Source organism: Microtus ochrogaster, unplaced genomic scaffold (assembly GCF_000317375.1).
Source record: "Microtus ochrogaster isolate Prairie Vole_2 unplaced genomic scaffold, MicOch1.0 UNK4, whole genome shotgun sequence".
Taxonomy (NCBI): Eukaryota; Metazoa; Chordata; class Mammalia; order Rodentia; family Cricetidae; genus Microtus; species Microtus ochrogaster.
The window spans coordinates 2825387-2847761 of record NW_004949102.1 but is presented as its reverse complement, the minus strand read 5'-3'; positions in this window follow the sequence as shown (position 1 = coordinate 2847761).

The window sequence follows — 22375 nt, the reverse complement described above, 5'->3', positions numbered from 1 at the left end:
ATTTGAAAGGATGGAACCTTTATAAATTTATAAAATGTCTCTATAAGATCTGGCTGTAAGGCGTTTTCTTAACTAGTAATTGATGAGGGAGGGCCCAGCCCAATGTGGGTGATGCAGTCTCTGGGCTGGTGGTCCTGGGTTCTTTAAGAAAGCAGGCTGAGCAGGCCATTGGGAGTAAGTCAATTGCCTCTGCATCCCTTACGATGTCCAGGTTCTTATCATGGTTGGGTTTTTATCCTGACTTCCTTCAATGATGAAGAGTGAAATGGCAATCCAAATAAACCCTTTTCTCCCTAACTGGCTGCTGGAGCATAATATTTCATCACAGCAATAGAAAACTTAACTACAAAATTATTTTATTGGTATGTTCCTATAGCAGACTCTATCTAGTGTCAGGTTCTTGAACACCATGTGTTGTCAGGCATATATTCCGTCTCATAGAGTGGGCTTTAAAGACCATCAGTTATTAGTTAGTAACCTTTTATATACACCACAAAAAATACAAAAGAGATTGTGGGCATACTCCCATTAACAATAGCTTCAGAAATTAATTTATCTGGGAACAAATATAACCAAGGGACTGAAGGACCTGTATAATGAAAATGTTAAACCACTGTAGAAAAAAAATAAGGTTACACTAGAAAATGGAAAGGCTTTCATTTGTTCATGGATTGTTAGAATTAATGTCATGAAAATTGATGGTTCAACAACAATAACAAAAGCCACTAACAAAGTCAAAGAAATAGCAATCAAAATCTACATCTCATTCTTCATACAGAGAGAAAATTATTCTAAATCCCTCATGGACTAAATATTCAAAACCAAAACAGTCCTGAGCAAAAAAAAAACTGGAAAAGTCACCATTCCATAACTTGAGATATTACAGAGCCATAGCAATAAAAATAATATGGTACTGACACAAAACCAGACATATAGTCCAATAGGAGAAAATTGAAGAATCAACATGAGTTTATGATTTTTTTCATTTAATATTTCATAAATATGCCAATATGCCAAAACCAAGAATGGAAGAAAAGAAAGCATTTTCAACAAATGCTGCTGGGAAAACCTGATTACAGTAGACAATATATAGCTATATCTACCTCTTTGCAGAAAAACTGACTTCAAGTGGATCAAATATGAAACCTGAAATGGTGACAGTACTAAAAGAAAATAAAAACAGTGCTCTACATGAATATAACTCTACTTTCCAAATAGGATTCCATTTGCTGAAAAACTAAGGCCAAAAACTGGAAAGTGTGACTTCATATAACTAAAAACTTCTACACTGGGACACAAATAAGCAATCATGTGAAGAGAAAGCCCAAAAAATGGAAGACAGTCTTTGCTAGCTGTACACCTGACAAAGAATTAAGCATGTACAATAAAGGAACATCTGAAGGCATCACCATCCCTAATTTCAAATTCTATTATAGAGCTACAGTAATGAAAACAACTTGGTATTGTTATAAAAAAAAAAACCAGACAGGTAGACTGGTGGAATCAAATCAAAGACCCTGATCTTAACACACACATCTATGAATAGCTGATTTTTGACAAAGAAACTAAAAACATAAAATGGATAAAAGAAAGTATCTTCAACAAATGGTTCAGGTATAACTAGATATTAACATGTAGATGAATGCAAATAGATCTGTATCTATCCCCATGCACATAACTCATGTTCAAATGGACCAAATACCTCAATATAAATCCAGCCACACCAAACCTTATAGAACAGAGAGTGAGAAGTATTGTTTGAATGCATTGACATGGGAGACCACTTCCTAAATATAACACCAGTAGCATAGACACTGAGAGCAACAATTAATCAATGGGATCTCCTGAAACTTAGAAGCTTCTATAAAGCAAGGGACAGGGTCAACAAGACAAAATGGCAGCCTACAGAATGGGAAAACATCTTCACCAATCCCACATCTGACAGAGGGCGGATTTCCAAAATATACAAATAACTCAAGAAACCAGACATCAAACTACCAAATAATCCAATTTAAAAATGGGTATAGTTCTAAACATAGTATTATCAACAGAAGAATTTCCAATGGCCAAAGGACCTTTAAGGAAATGCTCAACATCTTTAGTCATCAGAAAAATGCAAATCAAAACAACTCTGTGTTACCATCATGTAAAGATGGATAAGATCAAGTAACACAGATGACATCTTATGATGGAAAGGATGGCAAGTAAGGGGAACATTCCTCCCTTGTTGGTGGGAGTCCAGACTTGGACAGGCGCTATGGAAATCAGTATGACAAAATCAGTCTACCACAAGACCAACAATACCACACTTTGGGGCATATATCCAAAAGAGGAACTCTCACATCACAACGACATTTGCTCAACTATGTCCAAAGCAGCATTAATTGTAATAATTAGAACATGGAAACAACCTAGAAGCCCCTCAACTGAAGAATGGATAAAGAAATGTTGTACATTTACACAATGGAGTACTACTCAGTGGCAAAAACAATGACATCTTGAAATTTGCAGGCAAATGGACAGAACAACAACAAAAAACATTCCAAGTGAGGTAACACAGACCCAGAAAGAAAGATATAGTATGTATTCACTCATAAGAAGATATCAAACACAAAGCAAAAGATAACCAGCCTACAGCCCACAACACCATACTTTCATCCCAAAACAGATGCAAGCAGAGCAAAGATCCATTAAAAAAAAAAACCCACTAGGAAAAGCTCCTGGTACAATCAAAGTGAGGGAGGAGCAATAATATAAACAGAGGGTTCAAGACCATGATGGGGAAACACACAGAATCAGTTGACTGGACTAGTGGGAGCTCACTGAGTGGGCAACCTGAATAGGATAGAACTATGTCCCTTGAATAATATGACAATGATGTGACTTGGGCAGTATGTGGAGCCACTGGCAGAGGAACCAGGATATAACTGTAATGCATGATCTGACTTTGTGGAGTTCATTCTTTATGGAGAGATACCTTGCTCAGCCTAGGCATCAGTGTGTGTGTGTGTGTGTTGGGGGCGTTGCTGGCTGTGGTCCTGCCTCAGTGAGGTGATGGGACAGACTTAGATGAATTCCTAGAGGAGGCTTTACCCTTTCTGAGAATGGAGGGTGTGGTGGAGGAAAGGTTAGGTGAGTGGGAAGAAAGGTGGGTGGGGCAACTGAGATTGGTATTTCAAAGAAAAAAAATAAAGTATTAAACAATAAAAATAAAAATAAATACCTCAATTAATTTCTCCAGGAATTTGGAAAATGCACACATGATTCAGTTTCCTGACTTGATAAACTGGATCTGGATGTCCTATTAGAGTCCAAGGAAATCTGCATTCCAAGAGAAGTGAATCTAGGTTGCATTCATTATCATATAAAATGCATTTGTGTTGATTTTCATGTTGATCGGACTGTGCCTGGCAGGAAAGATAATTTCCAAACATCTAACAAGAAAATAAGAGAATGCTATTTTGATAAGATATGCAAAAATGTCTTTTAATGTGGTCAGAAATATGATGAGAATAAAAATGACAAAGTATAGCAATGATATAGGCCTAGTTAATGCTGAGGTGTCAAAGGGACACAGATGATCCTGTAATGGTGCAGAAAAACTGAGGTAGGACAAGGCAGAATTTGGCCAGAAAAGTTAAGCAAAAACCGTAGTTGGAAATCAGTGTTTCCGTTTCTCAGGAAATTCGGGATCAACCTACCCCTGGACCCAGCAATACCACTCCTGGGAATATACCCAAGAGAGGCCCTATCATATGACAAGAGCATTTGTTCAACTATGTTCATAGCAGTATTAATTGTAATAGCCAGAACCTGGAAACAACCTTCAATGGAAGAATGGATGAAGAAAGTGTGGAATATATACACAGTAGAGTACTACGCTGCGGTAAAAAACAATGACTTCTCGAATTTTGCATGCAAATGGATGGAAATAGAAAACACTATCCTGAGTGAGGTAACCCAGACCCAAAAAGATGAACATGGGATGTACTCACTCATAATTGGTTTCTAGCCATAAATAAGGGTCATGGAGTCTACAATTTGTGAACCTAAAGAAGATAAGTAAGAAGGTGAACCCAAGGAAAAACATATAGTTATCCTCTTGGCTATGGGAAGTAGACAAAATTGCCAGGGAGAAAATTGGGATCTTGGGGGTGGGGTGGGATGAGGGTAAGGGGAGATGGGGAGAGAAAAGTTAGAAGGGAAGGAGGGGGGAACTTGGGGAAAAAGGAGGATTGGGATAAAGGAAGGTTGGATAGGGGAGCACGGAAGCACAATTCTTAGTTAAGGGAGCCACCTTAGGATTGGCAAGAGACTTGAACCTAGAGAGGCTCCCAGGAGCCCAAGGCGATGTCCCCAGTTAGTTCCTTGGTCAGCTGAGGATAGGGAACCTGTAATGAGCCTATCCTATAGCAATACTGACGAATTTCTTGCATATCACCATAGAACCTTCATCTGGTGATGGATGGAGATAGAGACAGAGACCCACACTGGAGCACTGGACTGAGCTCCCAAGGTCCCAATGAGGAGCAGAAGGAGGGAGAACATGAGCAAAGAAGTCGGGACCACGAGGGGTGCACCCACCCACTGAGACAGTGGGGCTGATCTATTGGGAGCTCACCAAGGCCAGCTGGACTGGGACTGAAAAAGCATGGGATAAAACTGGACTCTCTGAACATGGCGAACAATGAGGACTGATGAGAAGCTAAGGACAATGGCACTGGGTTTTGATCCTACTTAATGTGCTGGCTTGTGGGAGCCTAGCCAGTTTGGATGTTCACCTTCCAAGATATGGAAGGAGGGGGGAGGACCTAAGACTTACCACAGGGCAGGGCACCCTGACTGCTCTTTGGACTGGAGAGGGAGGGGGAAAGGAGTGCGGGGAGGGGGAGAAGGGTGGGAGGAGGGGGAGAAGGATGGAAGGAGGGAGAGGGAAATGGGAGGCTGGGAGGAGGCGGAAACTTGTTTTTTTTTTTTCTTCCTTTTCTCAATAAAAAAAAAACTGTAGTTCTGAAATGTATTGAGAAAATTCATTGGCAAAACATGGTTTCAGATGTGTCTTTGAGAAAAACGAAATGCAAAGAAGGCTTTTCATACAGAGATTTGAGAGGGTTGCTTTCATAGGAGGTGTTCAATTTAAAAAAATGGTTTTTCTTTTCTGCAAACTCTAAATTCCTAACTATATTTATTATTTTGAAATTTTGGGACTGAATCAATGAATCTCTTCCTTCTTCCCCACCTCCTTTCATCCATCCATCCTTTTCCTTTCTCTCTCTGCTTTCTTTCTTGTCTTTATACCTTTATACTCATTTTATCTCAACATCGTAAGAATTTTTTCATGAGTTCCATAGTCTATGTAATTGATATTCTCTTCATACAGACTGTGTTTCCCACATATGGGACTATCTTTTTCTTTGACTTTTATATTAGTATTTCAGGTTGTTAATCTATGATCATTTAAATTATTGGGCTTTGATGTGTTTTACACAACTGAGGATTCATATTTTCTTAACTCTAGAAAATTTTAAAGCATTTTTGCTTTTCAAATATTACCTTGGCCTTATTAAAACTATTATCTTTTCTATAGTTTTCATTAGAATTCCACAAACCTTACTTCTTTGGTTTTTATTTTCTATCATATTTACTCCCTATGTAAAACTATAACCAGTATTCAAATTTATCTCTGCTTTAGTCACTCTCTATATAATTAATCTATTTAAATGTTTGTTACATTCTTTATCCTTTTTTGTCCTTTTCAAATATCCTTGATCTTTTGAAATATAGCACATTATTTATCTCTTGTAGCTACTACTTTTGTTCATTCAGATACTTTTGTACACTTTTATAAGCTCTAGATTTTATTCTATTAAATTCTTAATTTTTTTTCTATCTGTAGAATATTCTACTTTTTACACAGTTACATATATTCAGAATTGTAAACTTAAAGATTACGTTTAAAAAAGATTTACAATTTTGTATTTGGGTTTTTTTCCAAAAAAAAGGATAAATCATCTTTTTTCTTTTTTTAAATTCGTGATAGGTAAAAGTAGAGAGATTCCCTCATTCCAGAAGTACTGGTTAGAAATTATAACATTATCATATTTTTTGGGTAATAAATACATACATTTTTAAATTAGGATGAACTGGATAAATTTTACAAAGGACTTGCATTCTTCACAAGCTTATGGATCTATTTTTTTTTTTTTTTACAAAATTTAAAGCTGGGCGGTGGTGCCTTCGGTAACTCATGTACTGAAAACTGCTGTTGTTTATATTCTGTTTGAATTCTCTGAGTTTTCACAAGAAATATTAAATTACCTGTATTTGTTCCTTCAATTAATTCATGATGGGTCAAAGGGGAAAGATCCTTCATTCCACAAGATACTTTAAATTTCTGGACAACTACGAAATGGAGTTTCAGTGAGTGTTGGCATGGTAGAGTTGTTGCTTCAGAACCTCTCCGAGGCCTCTAGTGGCATCTTGATTTCGCACTGAGTCACATTCTATGCTCTCACTCTGACTACATAAACATCATCTCTTCTTTCTTTTTCGGTTGAGAAAAAACATCTAAGTCATTTGGGCATGAATATAATAAACCTGATGGAAGTAGAAACCTGAAACTTATATTTGAGGAAATAAATAGTAACTTCCATCAACTCGTTACATTCTGAACACCACTCTGCTTCCTCAGAAGAAAGGCTATGAATTAGCATATATACTATCACTCTGGAACAGAATAAATTTAACCACAAAACAAACAAGAACTCCGCTTAACTGAATTTTCTAACTAACCAGAACGCTTCCTCTCCATAACCAACTTTCCATTGCCTATCCAATCTTTAGGTGAAGTAAGCATTACAGTTTTTTTTTTTTTATGCTTCTATGGCTCTGACATTCACAGCAATGAGAGAAGTGATTGGAAGTCACAATAATAGAATAACACTTGATATATTATATAGAAAACAAAAGCAGATGTTCACCTGGCAACCAAAATTCTGGAAAATATAATTCATGTTTACATGATATACTAGTTTGTTACTGCCCAAATATCTGGAAATATAATGTAGATGTGGAAGAATTCTCATTGTTTACAGTTTAAAGGGATAAAATCAATAACAGCAAGAAATGTATGGTAGCCCACTGGCTTGTCAGACTGAGTCATAGCAGAAAACAGACCGAAATTGATGCTGGGCTTTTATGCTTAAAGACCCAACTCCAGAGACTGCTTTCCTCAAATCTCTACTTGATAGAAGTTTTACAACTCTCCAAAACAAAATCACTAGCTAAGCACAAAGTGTGCAAACACATCTGTCTGTGAGAGTCACATTAAGATCCCAGGAATCTACGCTGGTCCCAAAAGAATCACGGTCATTTTGAATTGGAAGTGCTAAAAGTCCTTATAGTGTTCAACAGTTCCAATACTCTTCAGAATTCCAAATTTCTTATGAGACACAAGGAAATCCCTTATCTATGAACTATACATAAAAATGGGTTGCATACTTCTCTTGTATAATGGTACAGAATGTCTATTCCTGATCTTTGAAGGAAGATTAGAGATGTAGTAAGGAAAGATCAGAAAAAGCAACAATGAAGCCAAGCTGGGAAAAATACAAACCTGAACGCTTGTATCAAGAATTTAGAGCTACCGATAGAATCATCTGGTGACAAAGGACTTGGAAACATAGTATCCTACTCTATTTCCTGCAGTATACATAGCCTCTCTTTTGATCAAGACTAACTCTATCAGTTTCCCTTGCTGGCATCATGTGGTTCTGGGATCTCCAGCATCGGGGAATCTCCATGGCAACTTAGGTTTTATCCTTATCAGAATCATGCTGTGGACTTTAGGGCTCTCTTGAGAAATTCTGACCTTGTCACACATTGTGTGTCATCCATGGCTTTCTGGAACATGAGTTAAAGCCTCCATGGTGCCTCTAGACTTGTATCCAAAGTACCTATAAAGCCACTATCATCTTAATGACACTAAAAGTTGTACTGCCAGCTCCTGGTATAGTTTGTTCCCCTCGAAGAAAAACTATAGTGACTTGATATGAGAAATTTTTCTTTAAAAAAGTGTTAATGAAGTATTCCTATGTAAGAAAGCTTAAGTTTGGGTTCACTCTTGTTAGAAGAATTTATAGTTTTGTAAGATAGACCTTTCCTTGGGTACAGTTTTAGCCTATTAAACATTTCATGTTATTCCGTGATAATAAAACATGAGGTTTCTCTTTAGTGTGCTAACTTGTTAACACCCACAGTTGCTCTCTCAAAATCCACCTTGTCTGGGACTTTAAATTTCTTATGCCACTTTTCACACGAAAACACAGACTTTTCCTATCTTGCTCTTTTATTTATTTATCTCCCTCGCTGGAGCCCTGGATATGAGCAGTGAGCATTAACCATGGCATGGCATGGCCACTACCCTGCCTAAATATTTCCTCTAATGAATAAATTAATCTATTGCTTTCTAATATGCCCCTCTCATTCTCAAGTCATGGAATGAATTTACCCATATGCATTCATACATCTATCTATATCTATGTAGATTTAAAGATATAGATAGGTAGAAAAATCTATAGCTATGTCTGTCTATATCATCACGTATCGATGTAGATTCAAAGATATACATAGGTAGACAAATTGATAGCTATGTCTGTCTCTATCATCATCTATACATAGCTACCTCTATCTCTATCCATCGTTCCATCTTTCTAACTATCTGTATGTATGTATGTATGTATGTATGTATGTATGTATGTATGTATGTATCTGTATGTATCTATTTGTCAGAATGTAACAGAATCTTCCTTATTCTTCTCTGAGAAACAATGACCTGGTACTCAACTGCTCATATTTCTCTCAGCATTCCAAGCTTATGAGCCTTGAGTATGATTAAGTTCTGCTTGCAGAATTCTAGAGTTTTCTAAATTTAACTTCCCCCAAAATTCAACGGTTTTCTCATAAATCAGTTCCAGAGGCCTAGAAATCCCAATGACCAACCTCAAAACAACCTCATGTATCTCAGTAGCAATTTTCTACATGTTAACTCCCTCATTGTGGAGAGTCAACTCCTGACCTTAGGCAAAGCAAAAGAAGAGTTGGTTTGACTTCCAGTGTAAGCAAGGTTGTGATTCACTGTGCCTGAGTATAGAAGCAGGGAGCAAATACTATGACGGGGTTCTCAAATATCCAGGCACAAACCAATAACTCATTTCCTCCATTCAAGTTCTACCTCTTAAAGGGTGCACAGCATTCCAAAATAAGACCACGACCAGGGTACCAAGTGTTCAAACGCAGGAGCCTATAGGAGATAATTTGTATTGTATTTACAACACAGAATAATAACCCTCATGGGACTTAAAAGTTAGTCTCTTTATCTTCTGTAATAGTGGAACTAGATTTGTGTGTGTGTGTGTGTGTGTGTGTGTGTGTGTGTGTGTGTGTGATAGATATAGGTTTTAAAATACATACATATAAGAAGAAATCGGGGCTGGAGAGATGGCTCAGAGGTTAAGAGCATTGCCTGCTCTTCCAAAGGTCCTGAGTTCAATTCCCAGCAACCACATGGTGGCTCACAACCATCTGTAATGAGGTCTGGTGCCCTCTTCTGGCCTGCAGACATACAGACAAAATATTGTATACATATAAGAAGAAATTATATAAAATATATGATATTCCTATTCTCCCAGACTTCAATGAGTCCTCCACCATCACTTAAGTCTTCATCATTTTACTTTTACTAGAAACGGCACAGTACAGGAATCTTCTAATATCTATCTTTAGCAGATACCTACCTTGCCCTTAGTCGGTTTCTTGCTTGCTTTTTAAGAGAAACATAAACATAATTATTTTCAGAAATAATTTAAAAATTCTTTCACTGTTTTTCACATTCACAAACATTTAGACAGTTTTGGGTGGTGGAAAGTGTAACCTAAAATTAACAGGGACGTTACAGAAACTTGCAAATTAGCTTTATTTAGTTAACACATGATGTTTCCAGCTGAAAGCAACAGATTGATGGATTTCCTTAATATCTAAACCCTGCAGGAAGAGCACAGTACCCTTTGCTTTTGCCGGATCATTTCTCCCCTGACTCTAACTGTGCTGTTGTAGTGGGAATTACCAATAATTGTACCCAACAAATACAGCGATACTTTTGGACACTTGAGCGAATATCAGACTCATAAGTGTGTTCCTCTATGGCTGGTTAAGTCCAAAGACTAAATCACAATGGTGAAATGTCCCTTACATAACAAAACTGAAACAGTGATAACAAGAGAATCACCAATATCGCATTTCTCCATCACAAAGAACTGGCTAGTCAGAACAAAACTGAATAATATGACAGAACACAGGATGAAAATGCAACATTTGTTATCTCCCAAATCCCTGTCAGAAGGTCTTTCTAACAACAACTGATGATTTGTAACTCTCATAGTCTCATTAGGAGACTTCAATACCCCATTGCCATTAATGGATAAGTCATCCAAACAAAGATAGACAAATACCGGAGCTAAAAGTTGTTATAAACAAAGTAGACTTAATATATTTACAGAATATTCCATCCAAACAAAAAAGAATATGTGTTGTGGAATATTTGTAGACTATGTGAAGGGTGTGATAAAAAGCTGCATGGCCAATAGCTAGACAAGAGGCATGAGCAGGACTTCCAGGCACAGAGAGAAAGGAGGAGGAGGAATGAGATGAGAGAGATGTGAAGAGGTATCCAGGAAGCAGGATGAGCTGTATGTGACAGAACACAGATTAATAGAAATGGGTTAATTTAAGTTATTTCAGTACTGAAGTGCCGCTCTTTTAAGAGGCCCTGTTGTTCATGTGAGACTATAAAGAGTTGCATGAAGGCCTCTAATTGCGTTCCAGTTGGGTTTTCTGGCAATTCCAATCAAGATGAAATTGGCCTGGATATTCTAATACATGTTCACTTCTTTTTTTTCTAGAACAGATTCTCTGCCCCTCAACTATGTTCTGTATCTGTGTAGTTCAAAACTAGCTTACTGTCCATCTCATACAGGGAGAAACCATATCTCAGAAGTAGAAGACTCTGTCAATCAGACTGAAAGGCTCCATCCTAATTTCAATTTTATTGACAGACAAAATAAAGACAGTAAGAATAGCTACTATATAAGTATGAATCATGATTCCTCAATAAAAATTAAATCACTGCTCAGCCATGCTCTTCCTATGTATCAAAAATTAAGTGATTTTCTTCTTTCTGCATTATTTTTAAATTTTCCATACCTAGATGGTCATTTATGCATGTATTAAAATGTTAAACTCAGTAAATTTTAAATTCATAATGCAATATACTATCATCTAAACTCTAGAAAAATGTAAAAATCAATGTTTACCACTTGTTTCAAATTTTAACTTTTTAAGTATATAAATTTTACTTGAAGCATAAAATATGTTATAAGCAGTCAACATCATCAAGTATTTTATTTTTTTAGGAAGTCAGAATAACTACATCATTAATCACAGAGACTATGAGGAAAATCTACTTCTGTGTTGAAAAGAAATGTAGAAAAAAGGGCTGAGACCGCTAAGTTGTCCTTGGACCACCGCGTATAAACTGTGACACACATGGGCATACATGCACATGTATATTAATAGGGATAATATTAAAATATAAATAATACAAGAAAAAATAAATCACTTGCATAATATTGAATATTTTTACTAAGAGTACTCCTTGAACAATTTTTAGCCAGTAGTAAATATAGATTTGTTTCAGTTTTATCAAAACCAACATGATATTTCTGGTATAAAGGGCAACTTGTGTTACACCATAATAACATTTAGAAATTTCAGGTTATTTTTACTCTTACTGGTAACCTAGCAAACATTTGAATACCACACAAACAAATATATGAAGGTGTATACTTATCATTGATGACTATTTGCATGTCTTAAATTTTGATAATTTTTTTATTTAGCAAATATTAATTTGAATAAATTTTCATCCTGAACATATTTCAGAGTGCTTGTTTATCAGAGTATTTTAGAAAGCCTGTGTGTTATCTAACAAGAATACTGGTTAACCACTGTGTGGAAAGTATTATTTACCAGAAAAAATGTATGCTATATTATATTCACATTCTTTATTTATTTATTTGTTCATAATATATATGCATGCATATGTGATATATATGGTATATATGTGCATCTATATGTCATATATGAAAATTTATATGATGAATATTATATATACACATATATAGTTATGATAGACTATAATATACTTATTCATATATATAATATATTTTATATAGAGAGATGATTAGCTGATGTAGGAGGTCCTTCTGTCTATGTGTTGCTTTCATTGTTTAATAAAAAAGCTGATTTGGGGCTGTTGATAGGTCAGAACTTAGATTGGTGAGGAAAATCAAATGGAATGCTGGGAAAGAAAAGGAAGAGTTGGAGAGACACCATGAAGCCGCCAGAGACAGATGCTGGGAATTTTACCTGGTAAGCCACAGCCTCTTGGCGATACACAGATTAATAGAAATTGGTTAAATTAATATGCAAAAGTTAGCCAATAAGAAGGTAGATCTAATGGGTCAAGCAGTGATTTAATTAATACATTTCTGTGTGGTTATTTCAGGGCTAAGCTAGCCGGGCTGCCAGGAAGAACAAACGGCCCTTCCTCCTACAGTTAACTGAAAAAGAAAAAGGAGGAAAATTCCTAAATTGTCTGTTATTGCAATGCATCTTCATCAGATAATTTATTTCCTTTGTTTTATATATTAATCGGGAAATAAAATTATAAAGTAAGAATTAAGACCTTTTGACTTGGATTTTTTTTTTACTTATTATTAATTTACTTTCTCAGTGTTAAAGAAACAACAGGCAACTAAGCAATTCTGAGAGCAGAATCAATAGTCTCCCCCAGAGAAGAGAACCTACTGTTTATCCAATAACAAATCCTGAGTCCTAAAAGCATTTACAAAATGAGGCTCTTTTATGGGAGGTGGGGTTTTGAGACATGGTTCTCTGTGCAGCTTTGGAGCCTCAAGCCCCTTTCCATAAGTGAAGTATCAGCTTGGAATTTTATTATCACTAGAATCTACAAGTCGTATCCCAACTTAATAGCTTCTATTCCAATATATCTGTTAAGAAATTGATGGAAAATCTCTGTAATTAATATGCTTATGCTAGTGTTAATTGTATAATTGCAAGTCTATAATTAACATTTCAGTGTATAATTAATACTAATAGTTCAACTCTAAATTATAATTGACAAGTTTTTGATTAAATGAATTAACTGAATTCTACAAGCATTTATCTGCCAATCTAATAATTAAATGAACAGCGTGGGACAATGACAAATCAACTCCTTTTGAAAATAGCAATAAAAACCCACACTATGCCTATGCCTTGATTTTAATATGGGTAAGGCCTACCATGTAGACTATACATGGAAGAATTACTAATATATATATAATTATATATACATATATATATGTATATATAATTGCACTTACCTTCAGGAGCTGGAATTTCCTCGTAAACAATGATATTTTTAGCTTTGTCAGTCATATATGCAGTCTGTCATTGATATTCAGTTTTTCCACTACATTGTAGAATCAGCCATTGACAGCATATTTATTTACAAGGTAATACAAAAGACTGGGGATATTTGAGATCCATTAGAGTTCAACAACAAAAGAACACTAAAAACAAGTGGCTGAGTTACACCTCATGCCATATTTTACCAATTTCTTTTAGGATTGTGGTATTTTATATATAACTTGAAAGAGTATATTGAAAAACTACTTTGACTTTCCAAAGTCAAATTTCCTTTCTGTGGAAGTAATGATAAATTTTGGATAGAATGCAACAAATGATTTTTCATGGAAAAATTCTCTAGAAAGAATATCATCAGATATTTATTATATAACCCAGGCTGAATAAAGAAGGAGAAATAAAATAGAGAAACATTTAGTAAATACAATTTTTACTCTGAGATTTGTTCTAAATTGATCACACTAATTTCCTAGGGCTGGTATAACAAGAATAATAATGGCTTCAAGCAACATAATTTTATTCACTCATGGTCTGAAGACAAAATCAAGATATCACAAGTCATGATCCTTGCATAGTATTGTAGAGAAGGAGTACATTTTAATATGCCTATGTGCTCTTGTCTCTCAGCCTCTTGTCATTGTGCAGTTTGTAGATAATATCATTTTCACTACCTTTCATGTAAACTTTCTGCAAGACCATCCTCTCTGTAAGAATTCCAGTCATTATACTTAGGGTGATCTATGATGAAGATATTTGTTCCATGGTATCTCCTTAAATATAAGCATCATCATATATCTGTTTCTAAGAAAAGGTTACAAAGTGTGGTTCTAAATGCAGATAAATATTCATATAAAAGGCACTATTCAATTCCCTGCACTTCCCAATGTTGGTGTTTTCTTTTTATTTGAGTATGTTATGACTTCTTCTATGTATAACATTTTCTTTAAAGCATTAAAAGCCTTTCGTCAAGGAATAATTCGGTTTTGTTGCAGAATACAGAACAACAGCAGGCATTAACAAAATCAGTTATGGGAAAAACGAGGTTACCACAAATATGGAAGAGGATATATAAGGGCCTGAAAGGAGGAAAAATAGTCAGAAAAAGGACTGACCACCAAGGTCCATAAATCAGTGTGTTATTCCAACAAGTGGCTTCATCAAAACTTCAAAGTGCATGGCTGACTGTGCAGTTAGAGTGTGGCAGATCTGTGGAATCACTCTTTGACCTTCAAAACCTTCTAATAAAAGTAGATCATTGTTCATGTTCTCTCTAAAATCTCAAAGAATTTTTTAACCATTATAATAATTAATGTATTGGCTTGCATGACTTGATTTTTATTCACCGAGGACACTCGATTATAGATGTGTCTTTGGAGTTATTTCCAAATAATTTAAGTTAGAAGGGAAGACATGCCTTGACAATGGGTGACACCAATTCAACAAATGAATTATTGGATTTCATTTTTAAAAGAGAAGAGAATATGACCTGAGCACCAACATTAATTTTCCTGCTGCTTGAAGGCAGAGCCACAGTAAACAGCCTCAGTGTGCTGCCAGAACAGTAGCTGATCCCTCTGCCGTGCTTACGTTAAAATAACATATCCTCAAACTAAAAGCCAAAAATAAACCTTTCCTTCCTTAAGTTGCTACAGCAATAGGAAAAGCAGCAAATATGGAAAGTGGTATTGAGAGGTGGGTCCATTAATATGACTACTTGGCCATGAGGTTTATAGACTTTGAGAACTGACTCGTGGAAGAAATGTGGAAGAATTGGGGGTTATATGCACAAAAACAAAGCCTAAAATGCCATAAGCAGAGCTTAATGTAACATTCTGAAGGAAGTGCGGTAGACTCAGTGATAATGGGAATAAAGTCCGTGCAGAATTATCTCATGATGCATCAAAGAGGAACAAGAACTCTATTGGGAACTGAGTTGGATACCATTTATATCGCATTCTATCAGTGATTCTGACTTTTATTGCCAGTGTCCTGAGTATTTAAGCATGGCTGCATTCAAAAGTAATTAACTAATTTATTTCACAAAGCCAAGTTTAGAAGACAGTAATATCCAGGTTGTGGCCTGGACTATGCACGCTGCTCTGTCAGATAAACAGGAAAACATTTTTCAAAATATGTAGTTTGGCAAAGAATGTCCCATGTGCAAGTTTAAAGTTACAAACTGTGTGGATGTGCAGAAAGTAGCTACAATACTTAAAGAAATTATTGCACAGCCGGGCGATGGTGGCGCACGCCTTTAATCCCAGCACTCGGGAGGCAGAGACAGGCGGATCTCTGTGAGTTCGAGACCAGCCTGGTCTACAGAGCTAGTTCCAGGACAGGCTCCAAAGCCACAGAGAAACCCTGTCTCGAAAAACCAAAAAAAAAAAAAAAAAAGAAATTATTGCACCATAAGAAGAGCATCTAACCTGCCCTGAGCCAATAGTCAGGACATCTTCTCTAGAAAAATGTATTGGAGTCTCCAGCCTGTGTGATTTCAAATCCATTTGAAAGGAAACAGATTGAGGAGAACATCTCTGACCTCTTTCTCTTCTCAAACAGTAATTATAAAAATGCTTTCTCAGCTTGAGCAGTCAATATATGCAGAAACCACTACAGCTGTGATAGAAAGAGGCCAGATTGTATTTCCAGTTGGCAACAGGACTTGCAGTATTTTCTACACTGTCTTTGTCTCCAAATGTCTGTCTCTTTATAAGGGTATCCATTTTTGAGTTTAGACCCATTCTGATTCTAACATCTCATTCATCCCTTATAATGTGAAAACTCTCTATTTTGAAGTAATATAGTCTCAGGTTCCAGGGACTGGGTCATCAATATGTGTTTTGCAGGCTAATATATAACTCTTGCAGTAATAATGATACTGTTTTGAGTTTTTCTAAGTTAAGATAGTGAGTGTTCTCTGACAGCAAAGAATAATAGCTGAAAAAGGGAACCATTAACATGGTATTGATAGATTTATTGGGACCGATAACAACTCAAATGCTAATAGCATAAGGAAATTCCAAGTCAATACCAGAAGATAAAGAAGATTCTCAGAAATCTAACTTCACGTTGACAGGGCGTGATAAGAAAAATAAGGTGGGGCTTGATAAAGGACTTTTCAATAAACAGCTCAGTAATATTTCTCTCATTGTATTTCTACAAAGAAACTAAACTGAGACAGTTTTTAAAACATTAGTTACACAGATGAATGCACAATCAAAATGTAGCACAAATATAAATGGAATACTATTTAACTGTAAAGAAAAATGAAACTTGCAGTTAATGAATGAACCTAGAAAAAAATGCACTCAGTAAAATAACTCAGGCCCAGAGAGACAAATGTTTTCAACTGTGGTTTGTAACTTCATATAATTAGATGTAAATATACAACTTGGAGTAAACTCAGAAGCCAGTAATATATAAAGAGATCATAGATTGAGGCTTGGGGCTTAGGGTGCAAAGGATATTAAGTGGGAAACAGAATAATGGGGAGGGGACCCAAACTAGGAATAAGTGAAAGTAGTCAAGTAGTCAATATGGAAGAGGGAAAGAAAAATAACACCAAGGTTATTTTATAGAGTTTCAAAAAATTTTATTATTATATATTTACCAAAATAATATGCAGTATGTATAGTTACATGTATACACACACAAACATAGAAGTATGTGTGTGTAAAGTATGTGTGTGTAAAGTAAAGTATGTGTTAAGCCTCTTGGGCTAATAATACTCAATATAAGAACTATAACTATCCCGGTACTAGGCATGAGAAAACTCTTGTGGAATTCATGGTAGTTATAGTGACTTCTAAAATAATATAGATTATTAGTATAGCTCTTGGTTTTCTCTCTGAGGTTGAAAGTCAGCCTCTATTACTCAAGTGGTTCATATTGAATCTGACATGAACCTCTTTTCTATAGTCTAGTGATGCTGATGCCCTTCTGTATGCTGTGAATGTTTTCTTGCCATTCGCTAATAAAGAAGCTTTCTTGGCCTACAGCAAGGCAAAATTCTGCTAGGTGGGAAAGCCAAACTGAATACAGGGAGAAAGAAGGCAGAGTGAGGTAACAAGCCAAGAACCCTGTGGAAAGTTATCGAATAATAGAAATGGGTTAAATTACATTGTAAGAGCTAGTTAATAATAATCCTGAGCTAGTAGACCAAACAGTGTGTAATTAATATTAAGCCTCTGAGTGAGTTTTAGAAACTGGTGGACAGAAGGGAAACATCCAGTTATAGTCTAACTTGCACGGTTCTATAAGATACTGTGCACAATACTAAAAACTGGAAACTGTAACATTTTTATGAACCACCACAATTATCAATATACCAAAATATGAATTAAATGTGTAGCAAGCTTTGATTTTGACCAACAGCTCACAAATTATGATGCAGAGACTTCTTATTAATTATGAATGGTCAGTCATAGCTTAGGCTTGTCTACTAGCTTTTATAACTTAAATTAACCTATTTATATTGATCTGATTTTGCCTCATGGCTTTTTACCTTTCTTTCATTCTGTATGTCTGACTCCCTTTATGACTCATTGCCATCCTATTTCCTCTCTCTGTCCTGAAATCCCATCTATATCTCTCACCTACCTATTGACTGTTCAGTTCCTTATTATACAAATCAGAGTAATATATCTTCATACAGTGTATAAATACCCCAAAGCATTTCCCCCTTTTTGTCTAAATGTAATGCAAAGGTTATAACTCTAACATAATAAAACTATATAGAGTAAGAAAAAAATATCAATAAGTATTACATTCACAATGTGCAATCCATTTGTATGTAGCAAATTCTGAGAAACTACTTTCCTATCTATCCTATGATGGTGAGTCTAAAATTTTGTGCATAATTCACTTTCTATCACAACTTGTATTAGCAACCTAAAACTATTTTTTAAACCTTAAAACATTTTCTTAGATAAATAATTTAAGCATTTATGTCTCTCAAACTTATACATTTTATACTTTTTCTATGAATTTCTTTTCTGAATTTAGTAACTAGGAAAACTGTAACTATGACTATCTCATTTTCAATACCATGAGAGAACTGAGAAGGATACACTATTACTTGAGTAATTTGGAAGTGCAGAGTAAGCATCTTACAAAGCTTTAAAAATGACAGAAACAACTGTCTGTCTGCATTGTCACCCAAGATTCCTGTGAAACAGGGGGGAATCAATCTCCAGCCCATATGCCTACACTATCTGACAGAGTTTTCTCTGAAGCAGATATTTTAAAAGATTGTCCTATCTTGTCCTGACAAAGTTTGGCAGTTGCCTTCTTTTGCATCTTGCTTATCCAATTTTCACAGAATACTATCAGAAGTAGAGATAAGGGAAGTTTCTTTCCCAAATGGCTGGCTTATGCCCATCATCTGTAGTATACATCTCTATTTCTGCCATATGAAAGGATAGCAAGGACTCTGAAGCCAAGATTTATCATGTATTACCCATTCTCTAAGCTGTTCCCTTATTAAGAGCTCACCATATATATCACATATCTCATAGTCTTTTTCAACTTTCTTCCTCAAGTCTGCAGCCAATATACTCAGGAGGTCATCCCTGTTCAAAACTGATCTTTACTAATTTTGAAGAGAACTATAACTTTTGGTTTCCTGTGGAAACAAATGCATAATTTTTCCCCAATACAACATGATTTTTAACTTCCATTCTGAAGTTAAGACATTTTTAAAATAAATAGGTTGGTTTAATTTAGAAGTTGACATAATCCAATGTCTCTCAGCAACTAATGTTTTTTTTTATATTAGCATTTAAAAACTCAGAGTCAGCAAAGTACCCACATGATCGAAACACCCTGTGTGTTTTCCATCAGTTTGTGTTTTACTTTTTTATATTTTTATTTAAATACTTTATTATTTTAAAGTATTTTACTATGACTGTCTGTATGCATTTATTTTCTTTCTTTAGCACTTAAACACATTTTAAATATACCATATCTGTTCAGATGTGTTCTCAGTGAGCACCTGACTTTACTAACTGAATGCTTGCTGCATTCTCTGATGTGTGATTTAAACCTTGAAAGTCTAAGTGGCCTTTGAATATCTCTGGTGGCTATCTCTACTCTCCTCAGTTCCCTGAGGGCCTAGCCTCATGTCAGTAACTCAGAGTGGGAACTACATTTATCACCCTAGCTCTCAGAATTTGCTGAATACCAGTGGTAAACCTTTTACTCAGAGGCAGCTACTCATGTGATCTGCTGCCTAGCAATTTTTATTCTCTAATGAAATTTCAAATACCTTTTATCGAATATGAGAAACAGAATATACATTTTGGCCTTTAGTTCAGACTCATACAAATGCAGACAGTTTCCATACAAATCATCTATAAGTAGTTTCTCAGAATTTGCTAAATACAAATGGATTGCACATTGTGAATGTAATACTTATTGATATTTTTTTATTCTATATAGTGTTATTATGTTAGAGTTATAAACTTTGCTTTACATTTAGAAAAAAAGGGGGAAACAAATTATAAGCAAGATGTACCAGTTTTTAAGGTTTATAAGTAAAGCTTACAAAAGTAGACAGATAACTCAGTGGTCAATAGAACCAGCTGCACTGGCAGAACTGGGTTTGAATCCCAGTACCATACTGAGCAGAATTTCACAGTCTGTAGCTCCAATCCCAGGAGATTGAACACCATTATCTGGACTCCTCTAGCACCTTCACACATGTATCATATACTCACACAGAGACAAACACACACACATAAGATAAAATGAATATTTTAAAATATTCAAAAGTTCTTTACATACATGTCTCTCACATGCTTGGATAGTATTTCCTCAAGCTATTTTGTATTGTTTGTGGTTGTTGGGTAGGGTGTTGTACCCTTAATATCTTGCTCAGCCCTTTTAGCATTTGTATATAAAAGGACTACTAATGTTCTCTTTTTCTTTTTTTAGCTAATCTTGTATCCATCCACTTTGCTAAAAGTGTTATACAACCCTAGGAGGTTACTGCTAGAATTTTTGAGGTCACTTATATATATTATCATATCATCTACAAATAGTGATACTTTGACTTCTTCTTTTCCAGTTTGTATTCTTTTGATCTCTCTTTGTTGTCTTGTTGATCTAACTAAAATTTTGAGTACTACATTGAATAAATAGAGAGTGGACAGCCTTACTTGTTTATCCCCATAAAGATTCCAACACAATTCTTTACAGACCTCAATATCATATGGAAAATGAAAAAACCAGGGACACTAAAACAATCCTGTACAATAAAATAACTGCCAGAGGTATTACCATCTCTAATTTCAAACTCTATTACAGTGCAATAGTAATAAAAAACAGTATTGTATTGGTGTAAAAATAGACAGAGAATAAATGGATTTGAATTGAAAATCCAGACATAAATACACACACCTCTGGATTACTAATTTTCAACAAAGAATCTAGAATTATACAATGGAAATAACAAAGCATATTCAACAAATGGTGCTCGTTTAATAGATGTTGGCATTTAAAAGAATGAAAATAGATCCAGAAAACTCTGGTCCAAGTAGAAAAAAGGCAAAAACCTAAACTTCATTGCACTGAACCTGATAGAAGGAAAATTGAGAAATAACCTTGAATGAATTGGCATGGGAAACAACTTCCTGAATAGAACACCAGTAGCACAAATAATAAGATCAAAAATTAATAAAGGTGGTGTCATCAAACTGAAAGTTTATATAACACAAAGGACACTGTCAACAGATCAAAGCAGCAGCCTACAGAATGGGAAAAGATATTCACCAATCCCATATTCAACAGAAGGATGATCTCCAAAACATATAAAGAAATAAACTAAGCATCAACAAATCAAACAATAAAATAAAAAATGGGGTCAAGATCTAAGCAGAATTCCCAACATTGAATCTCAAATGGCAGGAAAACACTTAAAGAAATGATCATTGTCCTTAGTCATCAGGAAAATATAAATCAAAATAAATTTAAGAATGCATCTTAAACCTGTCAGAATGACTAAGATCAAAAACACAAGTGACAGATTATGTTAGAGCAGATATGAAAAAAGGAGAGCATTCTTCCATTGTTGGTGTGACTGAAAACTTGTCCTACCAATTTAGAAAATCAATATGGCCATTTCTCCAAAAAAGGGGGGAATTAATTTACCTGAAGACCAAGCTATACCAGTCTTGGGCATATACCCAAAGGATGCTCAATCATACTACAAAGACACTTGCTCAACTATGTTCTTAGCAGTTTTATTTGTAATAGCCAGAAACTGGAAATAGCCTAGATTCCCCTTAAGCAAAGAATGGATATAGAAAATATGATACATTTACACAATGGAGTATTACTAAATTGTTAAATACAACAACATCAGAAATTTTGAAGACAAATGGATGCAACTATAAAAAAAAGTATCTTCAGCTAGGCAACCTAGGTCCAGGAAGGCAAACACGGTATATGCTCATATGTAGACATTACCTGTAAAATGAAGGATAATGATTCTACAATCCATAGATTCAGAGTGGCTAGGTAACAAAAAGTATCCAAGTGAGTATGTGTGAATCTCCCTGGGAAAGGAAAACAGAAGAATTCTGCTGGGTGGACTGGGGGCAAGTGGAAATGGGGAACATGAGATATCAGTTTAGGGGGAATATGGAGGCGGGAGAGTTCTGAAAGAGATGACTGTAAGGGGGTGACATTTCTGGACCAGGTAGAAACAGGGAAACTTCCATGTAGTAATATGAGCAGCGGGGCTGATGTGGGAATGATTTCTTATTAATAAAGAAACTGCCTAGGCCCATTTCATAGGCCAACCCTTAGGTAGGCGGAGAAAACAGAACAG